Source organism: Haematobia irritans, chromosome 1 (assembly GCF_050003625.1).
Source record: "Haematobia irritans isolate KBUSLIRL chromosome 1, ASM5000362v1, whole genome shotgun sequence".
Taxonomy (NCBI): Eukaryota; Metazoa; Arthropoda; class Insecta; order Diptera; family Muscidae; genus Haematobia; species Haematobia irritans.
Window position 1 is genome coordinate 19,329,294 of NC_134397.1, and position 13,378 is coordinate 19,342,671.

Consider the following 13,378-nt stretch of genomic DNA (forward strand, 5'->3'; position numbering starts at 1 on the left):
CAAATATTTTAAGTCATTAAAGACAAAACACTTACCGTTGAGATTTCATACGAAAATGGTTATGAAAATGGGAAGATGGTGATGATGATGGCATAAGAAAAGCAGCCTTACCAAATGACAAAAACAGAAATATCATTAAAGTAGAAATACCTGAAATGAGAGATGAAGACAAAAATGTTGTAGTTATTAAACAAAATTTCAATGATGTGAAACAAACACACAAAATTCCATAATTTATTTATGAAGAGAAAAATATTTTTTGCAATTTTTTAATTTAAGCAAAACATAAACAAAATAATAGATTTTTTCATATAATATCTAGGAATTTCATGGAAATATTTTAGCTGCAGGCAGCGTTAGCAATTGGTTACAGAGATTTTGTGAGAAAAAAATCGCACATACTTCAACCAACATCAACAAACTATTTCAATATATTCATAGAACACCTGAAATTATAGGGAAGCTATAATTGAATGTTGCTGGTTTTGAAAGGCTTATTTAAATATGATTCGCAGAATTTATAATTTAACTATAGGCATTGGATGAACCCAAGGACCAAGGACAAGAGTGATCAAAACCGGTGGATTGAAACCGGTGGTTGAAAAACGGGGTATGAAACCCGGTGGAATAAAACCGGTGGACCGGTTTATCTTCTTACACCTATTGCCTGTTTTGATGAAAAAATCCCATATTTTAATTCATGGAAACTGCTTACGGGAAATGAATGAACCCAAGGACTGAGGATGCTTGATCAAAGCCGGTGGATTTAAACCGGCGGTTGAAAAACGGGGTATGAAACTCGGTGAACCGGATTATCTTCTTACACCGATTTTCGGTTTTGATGAAAATCCCATATTTTAATTTATGGCAACTGCCTACGGGAAATGCATGAACCCAAGAACCAAGGACAAGAGTGATCCAAATCGATAGTTGAAAAACGGGGTATGAAAACCGGTGGACCGGTTTATCTTCTTACACCGATTGTCGGTTTTGATGAAAATCCCATATTTCAATTCATGGCAGCTGCCTACGTGAAATGAATGAAACCAAGGACAAGAGTGATCAAAACCGATAGTTGAAAAACGGGGTATGAAACCCGGTGGAATAAAACCGGTGGACCGGTTTATATTCTTACGCCGATTGTCAATTTTGGATGAAAATCCCATATTTCAATTCATGGCAACTGCCTACGTGAAATGAATGAACCCAAGGACCAAGGATGTTTGATCAAAACCGGTGGTTGGAAACCGGGTTATGAAACCCGGTGTACCGGTTTATCTTCTTACACCGATTGTCAATTTTGATGAAAATCACATATTTCAATTCATGGCAACTGCCTACGTGAAATGAATGAACCCAAGGACCAAGGACAAGAGTGATCAAAACCGATGGTTGAAGAACGGGGTATGAAACCCGGTGGAATAAAACCGGTGGACGGGTTTATCTTCTTACACCGATTGTCAGTTTTAATGAGAATCCCATATTTTAATTCATGGAAACTTCTTACAGAAAAATGAATGAACCCAAGGACTAGAGTGATCAAATCCGGTAGTTGAAAAATGGCGGAATAAAACCGGTAGGCCGGTTTATCTTCTTACACCGATTGTCGGTTTTGATGAAAAACCCATATTTTAATTCATGGAAACTGCTTACGAAAAAATGAATGAACCCAAGGACTAGAGTGATAAAATCCGGTAGTTAACAAATGGGTTATAAAACCCGGCGGAATAAAACCGGTGGACCGGTTTATCTTCTTACACCGATTGTCAATTTTGGTGGAAATCCCATTTTCGGTGGACCGGTAGAACCAAAGTTTTCAAGACTTCAAAAACTAGCTTTCGGATTTTGTATTTGCGATTACATCTGAGTATTTTAATAAACGGCAAAGGAAATAAATCCAAATAGGTGCAATGTACACATGCATTAAAAAAAATGTTTCCATATTTAAAAATAATATATATAGATCGATTTATGTTTTCATCGATTTTTTTATGATAATAACATCTGATAATCCATTAAAAAGTAAAGTTTTCTATTATAACCGGTAGAACCAGCAATGCCGGTTATTTGTTTCCAAGAACACCATCAACCGGTTTTATAAAATAGTCCGGGTTTTTAGAACCGAGAAAAACCGAGATTCAAAAATCCCTATTTTTCTATCACTCTAGTATGAAACAGCCCCAATTCTACTAAACACGTATGTATTGGACAGGGTAAGATAAACGTACCTTTTGTACAAGTACTGATTATTCAGATTATTAGACATGACTTCAAATATCGCCTTTGATTTTGTCACAAAAATCTGTACAAATTTAGTTATTGTAACTGCCCTTCTCTAAACATTTCTTATTTATTTTAATTAAAAATAATAAAAAAAAATCAATACTTATCACGGTTGCCACAGTTGGTAGAATTCTACTAAAATTGGTAGATTGGTATAATTCTCCATGTTTTGGTAGATTTTGCAAAATATTCCTCTCCAACCAAGAGGTATTTCACAAGTTTTTAATAGCAACAAAATTTTCTATAGAAATAAAATTTTGACAAAATTTTCTAAAGAAATAAAATTTTGACAAAATTTTCTATAGAAATAAACATTTGACAAAATTTTCTAGAGAAATAAAATTTTGACAAAATTTTCTATAGAAATAAAATTTTGACAAAATTTTCTATAAAAATAAAATTTTAACAAAATTTTCTATAGAAATAAAATTTTGACAAAATTTGCTATAGAAATAAAATTTTGACAAAATTTTATACAGAAATAAAATTTTGACAAAATTTTCTATAGGAATATAATGTTGACAACATTTTCTATAGAAATAAAATTTTAACAAAATTTTCTATAGAAATAAAATTTTGACAAAATTTTCTATAAAAAATGTTCTACAGAAATAAAATTTTGACAAAATTTTCTATAAAAAATGTTCTATAGAAATAAAATTTTGACAAAATTTTCTATAGAAATAAAATTTTGACAAAATTTTCTATAGAAATAAAATTTTGACAAAATTTTCTATAGAAATAAAATTTTGACAAAATTTTCTATAGAAATAAAATTTTGACAAAATTGTCTATAGAAATAAAATTTTGACAAAAATTTCTAAAAAAATAAAATTTTGACAAAATTTTCTATAGAAATAAAATTTTGACAAAATTTTCTATAGACATAAAATTTTGACAAAAATTCCTATTGAAATAAAATTTTGACAAAATTTTCTATAGAAATAAAATTTTGACAAATTTTTTCCAAAAAAACTGGTAAAATTTTCTCCAAACGTTGGAGAACACCGTGATACTTATGCAAATTGTTGCTTTGGACTATCTAATTTTCCCTTCACCAAACTATTCATCTATACGCGAATAGTACAATAAATAAAATATGCACTCGCAGACCTTGATCTACAAGTGATTTCTTCTTTTTGTTTTGTTGACGATTGCAAATTTCAAAAGGTATTTGTAATAAAAACAAATAGTGATAGGTTATCTTTTTATTTTTGAAATTAATGATGTCACGTTTACTGTGCTAAAATATTTTCTTTGTGATTATAATAAACATTAAATTTGGGTTAACCCATTGTAAACATTTTGACACGTGAGTAAAGAACAACTACTGGTGGATATTATTTATGGTGATAGTTTTAATAAACCTAACAATAATTGTGATAAGATAGATAGTGTGGTAACTATTCTAAGAATTTCATTATTGCAAATATATGTTGAATGTAATTCTTCAATTATTTTATTTGTTTGTTGATTTAAGAATAAATTGTAAATTTAATGGAAATATAGTCTTGAGTATTAACGATGTACTTTTGTAAAATGAATTTCTAAGAACATTTTATTGAAGGGAAACTTAGATAGTCAAAAGCAGCAATTTGCATACGTATCACCGTTGCCACACGAGCCAAAAATAATCCACCAAAAAATTGAAAAATTCTGCCAAACAAAAAAATATTCTAAAGAAAAAAATTTTTTGTTTGTTGAAATTTTTGTCAAAATTTTATTTCAATAGAAAATTTTGTTAAAATTGTATTTATATAGAAAATTTTGTTAAAATTTTATTTCTATAGAAAATTTTCTGAAAATTTTATTTCTATAGAAAATTTTCTGAAAATTTTATTTCTATAGAAAATTTTGTTTAATTTTATTTTTATAGAAATTTCTAAAAATTTTAATTACAATAGAAAATTTTCTCAAAATTTTATTTCATCGGAAATTTTGTCAAAAATTTATTTCTACAGTAAATTTTGTCAAAAATGTATTCCAATAGAAAATTTTGTCAAAATTGTATTTCAACAGAAAATTTTGTTAAAATTTTATTTCTATAGAAAATTTTGTCAAAAATTTATTTCTATAGAAAATTTTGACAAAATTTTATTTCTATAGAAAATTTTGTCTATACACACTTTTATTTCTATAAAAAAAATTTCTATAGAAAATTTTATGAAAATTTTCTAAAAATTTTATTTCTATAGCAAATTTTATAAAAATTTTATTTTTATATAAAATTTTCTCAAAATTTTATTTTTATAAAAAAATTTTGTCACAATTTTATTTCTATAGAAAATTTTCTGAAAATATTATTTTTACAGAAAATTTTGTAAAAATTTTATTTCTATAGAATTATTTCAATTTTTTTTTCTATAGAAAATTTTTCTGAAAATTTTATTTCTATAGATAATTTTCTGAAAATTTCATATCTATAGAAAAAAAATTTTTTTGTTTGTTGAAATTTTTGTCAAAATTTTATTTCTACAGCAAATGTTGTCAAAATTTTATTTCAATAGAAAATTTTGTTAAAATTTTATTTCTATAGAAAATTTTGTTAAAATTTTATTTCTATAGAAAATTTTGTTAAAATTTTATTTCTATAGAAAATTTTCTGAAAATTTTACTTTTACAGAAAGTTTTCTAAAAATTTTATTTCTATAGAAAATTTTGTTTAATTTTATTTTTATAGAAATTTTTAACAAATTTTAATTACAATACAAAATTTTCTCAAAATTTTATTTCAACAGAATATTTTGTCAAAAATTTATTTCTACAGTAAATTTTGTTAAAATTTTATTTCTATAGAAAATTTTGTCTATACAAACTTTTATTTCTATAAAAAAATTTTCTATAGAAAATTTTACGAAAATTTTATTTCTATGAAAGTTTTCTAAAAATTTTATTTTATAGAAAATTTTCTGAAAATTTTATTTCTATAGCAAATTTTATAAACATTTTGTTTTTATAGAAAATTTTCTCAAAATTTTATTTTTATAAAAAAATGTCACAATTTTATTTCTATAGAAAATTTTCTGAACATATTACTTTTACAGAAAATTTTGTACAAATTTTATTTCGCATTGTTGTTGTTTTTTATTTCAGCTTAAAACCATACATTGACTAAACTACAAGAGTAGCTTAACCAACAGAGGAAAAGAATGTTTGTCAAATTTATTTGGGCAAAGCCCTATAGACTGCAAGATGGTTGGATGGACGCACGTTTCGGAATTACCACATTCCTCATCAGCATCAGGATGCTGATGAGGAATGTGGTAATTCCGAAACGTGCGTCCATCCAACCATCTTGCAGTCTATAGGGCTTTGCCCAAATAAATTTGACAAACATTCTTTTCCTCTGTTGGTTAAGCTACTCTTGTAGTTTAGTCAATGTATGGTTTTAAGCTGAAATAAAAAACAACAACAATGCTTAAAGAACAAAACCGACAATAACAAAACAAAACAAATTTTATTTCTATAGAAAATTTTTGCAAAATTTTATTTGTATAAAAATTTTCTGAAAATTTTATTTCTATAGAAAATTTTTTGAACATTTTATTTCTATAGAAAATTTTGTCAAAATTTTATTTCTATAGAAAATTTTTGCAAAATTTTATTTCTATAGAAAAGTTTTGCAAAATTTTATTTGTATAAAAAATTTTCTGAAAATTGTATTTCAATAGAAAATTTTTTGAAAATTTTATTTCTATAGAAAATTTTCTGAAAATTTTGTTTCTATAGAAAATTTTGTCCAAATTTAATGAAAAATTTTATTTCTATAGAAAATTTTCTAAAAATCTTATTTCTATAGAAAATTTTATTTCTATAGCAAATTTTTCCCAAAATTTTATTTAAAAAAAAAAATTTGGCACAATTTTATTTCTATAAAAACTTATTTCAAAATTTTTCTATAGAAAATTTTGTCAAAATTTTATTTCTATAGAAAATTTTTGCAAAATTTTATTTGTATAAAAAATTTTCTGAAAATTGTATTTCAATAGAAAATTTTTTGAAAATTGTATTTCTATAGAAAATTTTTATGAAAATTTTATTTCTATAGAAAATTTTGTCAAAATTTTATGAAAATTTTGTCAAAATTTTATGAAAATTTTGTCAAAATTTTATGAAAATTTTATTTCTATAGAAAATTTTCTAAAAATCGTATTTCTATAGAAAATTTTCTGAAAATTTTATTTCTATAGCAAATTTTATCAAAATTTTATTTTTATCGAAAATTTTCTCAAAATTTTATTTTTATAAAAAAATTTCACAATTTTATTTCTATATATTATATATTTCTGAAAATATTATTTTTACAGAAAATTTTGTAAAAATTTTATTTCTATAGAAAATTATTTCAAATTTTTTTTCTATAGAAAATTTTGTCAAAATTTTATTTCTATACAAACATTTTGCAATTTGTATAAAACATTTTCTGAACATTTTATTTCTATAGAAAATTTTGTCAAAATTTAATTTCTATGGCAGATTTTATTAAAATTTTATTTTTATCAAAAATTTTCTCAAAATTTTATTTTTATAAAAAAAATTTTTGAAAATTTTATTTCTAGCGAAAATTTTTTCATTTTTTTTTATAGACAATTTTTTCATTATTTTATTTCTATAGAAAATTTTTGCAAAATTTTATTTGTATAAAAAATTTTCTGAAAATTTTATTTCTATAGAAATTTTGTCAAAATTTTACTTCTATAGAAAATTTTGTCAACATTTTATTTCTATAGAAAATTTTGTCAAAAATTCACTTCTATAGAAAATTTTGACAAAATTGTATTTCTATGGAAAATTTTGTCAAAATTGTATTTCTATGGAAAATTTTGTCAAAATTTTATTTCTATCAAAATTTTTTTCAAAATTTTATTTCTAAAGAAAATTTTCTGAAAATTTTATTTCTATAGAAAATTTTGTCAAAATTTTCTGAAAATTTTATTTCTATAGAAAATTTTGTCAAAATTTTATGAAAATTTTATTTCTATAGAAAATTTTACTTCTATAGAACATTTTCTGAAAATTTTATTTCTATAGCAAATTTTATGAAAATGTTATTTTTATAAAAAATTTTGTCACAACTTTATTTCTATAGATAATTTTCTGAAAATATTATTTTTACAGAAAATTATGTAAAAATTGTATTTCTATAGAAAATTATTTCAAAATTTTTTTCTATAGAAAATTTTTGCAAAATTTTATTTGTATAAAAAATTTTATTTCTATAGAAATTTTTCTGAAAATTTTATTTCTATAGAAAATTATTTCAAAATTTTTTTCTATAGAAAATTTTGTCAAAATTTTATTTCTATAGAAAATTTGTGCAAAATTTTAGTTGTATAAAAAATTTTCTGCAAATTTTATTTCTATAGAAAATTTTGTCAAAATTTTACTTGTATAGAAAATTTTGTCAAAATTTAATTTCTATAGAAAATTTTCTCAACATTTTATTTCTATTTTGTCAAAATTACTCATCTAATTTGAAGTCATCGGTGTCTCGTCTATGTAAAAATATATATTTAAAGAGTCACTGACCCTTCTTGACCCTTAGGATTAATATACATCTTTCTGTCACAGTCTCTCTCGGTATTTTCTTTCTTAAGCCCCTATTTGAAATGCAAATACTTGAAAAACGAAAAAAAAAACATTAACTTTCATTATCTGTCATGTCTTCGGTTAGTCTCAAAGGCTAGACACCCTACACATTCCTAAGCAAATAAGACCATTTCCACTAAGTTATTTAGTTGGATGAAGATGAATAAACCTCTAAATCAACAGCTAATACCTGACAATTGTTGACTTTTTCATAGTCGTACATACACCCACCCAGGTGTTGGCAGTGGTGTTTACTTATTTTTCAAACAATTACTGTCATTATATCACCGACAATGGTAGACATGATAGTAGTATTATCGTCAAGCTTATCTACTGTTATCACCCCGCTCTATATTTAAATATTTCAACTTGGATAAAAGTCTCTAAATGTCTATGTATCATCGTCATCATCATCTTTTTTAGGGAGTAGGAGGAGTGTGTGATACACTATGCAAAGCTCTTATATATGTATGATATTTATTTCGTGCCCTCAATGAATGACAAAGAAAACCAACACCAAACAAATGTCAAAGATTGATAATTTAATTTATGTATGCTTGTCCATAGGCGCCAGACAGAATATCTAACTTTAGGAATTCTAAGAAACACCAATAGTGGGAGTTTTCTTATATAGTTTTGCCTTCGGAATCATCCATTTTCTTCAGTGTCCACCCACATGGAGAAAATTATCTATAAAAGCTTTTTTATAGTCATGCAAGACATTGAATTCTTTTCCAGGGTCCTATATATATCAATTGAATAGGGAATAGTAAGAAAAATACATTGACGATATCGATATTAGTATGCCCTCTTTATGGGCTTCTTGTCTTATCGTTGCATGTATAAAAAAACACATAGGTATTAAGATAAAGTTTTTGTTTTTATTATTTTTTATAGCTAATCCCTACAACAAAAGTGTTTTATATAAACACCGGCACTATGGTGTGAACGTATTGCTCATATATACCTGTGACTGCAATAAATTTATTAAATATTAAATTTGCAGAAATGATAAAGAGTATTATCATTTCTTATATCCCAAGCAATGGATAAGACAATATTTATATTTATATAAAGTGGAAAAAATACTTATTCTTTATGGAGAATAAAAGGTATTATTAAACAGCACCTTAAATAAATATAGAAATTTCTTTTGTTACCGCTTTTAAAGATAATTGCTCAAGTCATTTACCATTTGATCTTCGGGAAAAAATTCCTTAAGTTTCAATAAGAATATTTATCTGTTTATAAGGTATTACCGATTGTAGAAAAAAATCTCAAAAAGAATTATATGAATATTTACAAAAAAATCCTTATAAGACCTCATATGAATTATACACAGAAAGAAATTTTTTCTGATTCAATCTAAAAAAAAAAAAAAAATATTTAAAAAATTTATATGACACATGGAGAAAAAATTATTTATGTTTACAAGAATTCTTATAAGACCCCCATATGAATTATGCACAGAAAGAATTTTTTCTGAATCAATAAAAAAACAAAATATTTAAAAAATGTATATGACACATGGAGAAAAAATTATGTTTCAAGTGAAAATATTGAAAGATCCTCATATGAATTACAAACAGTGACATTTTTTCTGAATGAATCATGAAATTACAATTTTTTTTAGTTAAACTGGTTCAATCTTGAAAATGGTGCTATCAATCACGGAATTAATTAGAAATAAAAATAAGTACGTAAAGTAGAAAGTCGGGCGGGACCGACTAAATCATACCCTAAACCACCCATATTGAATTAGTAAACATTGTTTATTGGGTATCAATGGTATAGTTATTGGAGATAAACCGCATTTCCATATTTAAGAACATATTTATGGGTGTCTTGCCACAATATCTGATATTAGGAGCAATAGTTGATTCTGAACCTACAGAGTTAATATGCCACAAATATTGAGTCCATTATTAAAAAAGAGGAAATCGCTCAATTAGTGTACATAGGTAATAAATCCAAATTTCTGAAAATAGGGCAATAGATTTATGTAAGGCTATGGTCACACTACACTGAAAAAACAGTGAACCCACCAGGAAGAAAAATGTCGGTTAATTTTGGAAAATTTTGAATATTTTTAGAAAATTTTAACTAAACAGTATAACAAACGCTGGCATCACGCCGATGTCATAAAAATAAGTAAATATTTTTCGACAAATTCAAGAAAATTTATTAGACATAATTAAGTTTTTTCACATGTTAAAGAAAATTTTGTAGTTTGAAGGAAAAAATTGGAGTTCAAAATTGCAAGAATGTCTTTAGTGACATACGGAGTTCATGATGAACGCATTTGTAGTAAAATTTACAAATTTAAAGAAATATTGAACTATTTTGTGGAAGACACGAATTTAGTTAATCTTTATCCTTCATTTGTGTATATTTTTTTCCTCGGTTTCAGTTAATTTAACTAGCGTACACAAAAAATTATTAGAGTAGAGGAAACTTCCTCGAAACATAATAATTCCATGAACTAAACGAAAGTTAAATTGGCTTTAGTGAAATAGAGAGTTCACTTTTTTTTGAGTGTAGGCAAATATTTGACCAAAGTGAGTGTCAAACATTTTTCCAGAATCATTTTCAAATTATCTGGATATCGGTTTTGGAAAATAATTCTACCATGATGTTAATCCAACATGAGCTAAAAATGTTTGGTTGTTTGGCTGTAGCGACGAATTCTATTTTGATTTCTGTCAAATATTTGCCCAGTGTGACCATACCGTAAGACCTACATGTACACTGAAAAAAATATTGACCTAATATGGAAGATTATGCAACTTAAATTTTAGGACTCTTAATTTACGCAATGCTAAGGACAAAATTCTTTAAAATAATGACATTTCAATTAAAAGAAAGTTTATAATCCTTGCTTCAAAAATTTTTTGCATTAAATTTAGAACACAAATCTTGAAATTTTGCGTCCCTCTGTTGAAGTTGTAGATCTTTGAAGTAAGACAAATGTTCCTTAAAATAAAGAAAACCATTTTTAATTTACATAAATCGTCTTTAACTCAACTGGCATATTGAATTTTTAAATTTAAGATGAAAATGCTTCAAATATAGGCTAAGACTTATTTTAAGGATTTGCATCTTTGGTTTAAAGTTTTTTAGCATTAAGAAAACAGTTTTTACTTTGAAGTACTTGGCATAATTTGGATTTTGAAACTGGAATTTGTTTGTACCTGAATATCTTTATTAAAATATCGCAAAAAGAAAATAAAAATTCGATGAACGAGATCTGTTTCCAATTTTAATTTTATTGATCCTAGATTTAAAGACAGGGAGGTCCGTAAAAAATGTAAGTCGAAATACGATCGGCTAGTATTATGGCCAAATTTGGGAATATCGAGCGATGCATATATATGGGAGCTATATCTAAATCTGAACCGATTTGGATGATAGTTTCCAGATTTGGTTGATATCACAGACGCCTACCTTGTGCTAAATTAGAATAAAATTATAAGAGGTAAATATTTGAAAAATGGACGCCACATATATATGGGAGCTATATCTAAATCTGAACCAATTTGGATTATATTGTGTAAGTTTTCTTGATATTACAGGATATTACCTTGTGTTAAATTTGACTAAGATCGGCTAATAAGTGATTCCACTATGGTCAAAAATAAGGTTATAAAGGGACAAATTTTTGCAAATCGGGCGCTACATATATATGGGAGCTATATCTAAATCTGAACCGATTTGGATGATATTTTGCACATATAGTCAGAACTGTAGAATATTAGAGTAAGCCAAATTTGAATAAGATCGATTGATATATAAGGGTTTTACTGTCAAATTTGGCAAAATCGGGCGATACATATATATGGGAGCTATATCTAAATCTGAATCGATTTCAATGAAATTTTGCACATACAGTTAGTGCTATAGAAGATTATATTTAGTCAACTTTGAGTACGATCGGTTGATAAATAACGGTTTTATTGCCAAATTTGACAAAATCGGGCGATACATATATATGGGAGCTATATCTAAAACTGAACCAATTTCGATGATTTTGAGCACATATTGTTAGTACTATAGGGGACTGGATGTAGCCAACTTTGAGTAAGATCGGTTAATAAATAAGGGTTTTATGGCCAAATTTGACAAAATCGGGCGATACATATATATGGGAGCTATATCTAAATCTGAACCGATTTCGAAGAAATTTTGCACATACAGTTAGTGCTATAGAAGATTATATTTAGCCAATTTTGTGTACGATCGGTTGATAAATAAGGGTTTTACGGCCAAATTTGACAAAATCGGGCGATACATATATATGGGAGCTATATCTAAATCTGAATCGATTTCGATGATTTTAAGCACATATTGTTAGTACTATAAAATATTAGGCAAGTTTGAGTAAGATCGCTTTATAAAAAAGGTTTTTATGGCCAAATTTGGGAAAGTCGGGCGATACATATATATGGGAGCTATATCTAAATCTGAACCGATTTCGATGAAATTTTGCACATACAGTTAGTGCTATAGAAAATTACATTTAGCCAACTTTGACTACGATCGGTTGATAAATAAGGGTTTTACGGACAAATTTGACAAAATCGGGCGATACATATCTATGGGTGCTATATCTAAATCTGAACCGATTTCGATGATTTTGAGCACATATTGTTAGTACTATAAAATATTAGGCAAGTTTGAGTAAGATCGCTTTATAAAAAAGGGGTTTATGGCCAAATTTGACAAAATCGGGCGATACATATATATGGGAGCTATATTTAAATCTGAATCGATTTCAATGAAATTTTGTACATACAGTTAGTGCTATAGAAGATTATATTTAGCCATCTTTGACTACGATCGGTTGATAAATAAGGGTTTTACGGCCAATTTTGACTAAATCGGGCGATACATATCTATGTGAGCTATATCTAAATCTGAATCGATTTCAATGATTTTGAGCACATATTGTTAGTACTATAAAATATTAGAGTAAGGCAAGTTTGAGTAAGATCGCTTTATAAAAAAGGGTTTTATGGCCAAATTTGGCAAAATATATATATATATATATATATATATATATATATATATATATATATATATATATATATATATATATATATATATATATATATATATATATATATATATATATATATATATATATATATATATATATATATATATATATATATATATATATATATATATATATATATATATATATATATATATATATATATATATATATATATATATATATATATATATATATATATATATATATATATATATATATATATATATATGGGAGCTATATATAAATCTCAACCGATTTCGATGAAATTTTGTAGACTTGAGGGATGATGAAAAAGATTACTATGTGCCAAATTTGAAAACGATCGGTTAGTAAAAAATGAAAATGGCAATGTGAAGCAATTTGTCGAAATCGGGCGATACATACATATATATGGGAGCTATATCTAAATTTGATCCGATTTCTTGCAAAATCAATAGTTTTCGTCCTTGT

At 25.7% G+C, this 13,378-nt stretch overlaps 1 protein-coding gene across 6 annotated transcripts in view; it reads right to left on the bottom strand.

The window, feature by feature from the left end:
• Positions 1–13,378, bottom strand: part of smash (smallish) — a 395,735-nt gene that overhangs the window by 358,412 nt on the left and 23,945 nt on the right. The window contains exon 3 of one of the 6 annotated variants that reach the window (XM_075289508.1): positions 36–150. The exons of the other annotated variants lie outside the window; for them this stretch is intronic. The gene's annotated coding sequence lies outside the window, so the exon portion shown is untranslated. The remainder of the gene's footprint in view (positions 1–35; positions 151–13,378) is intronic. 6 annotated transcript variants of the gene reach the window in all.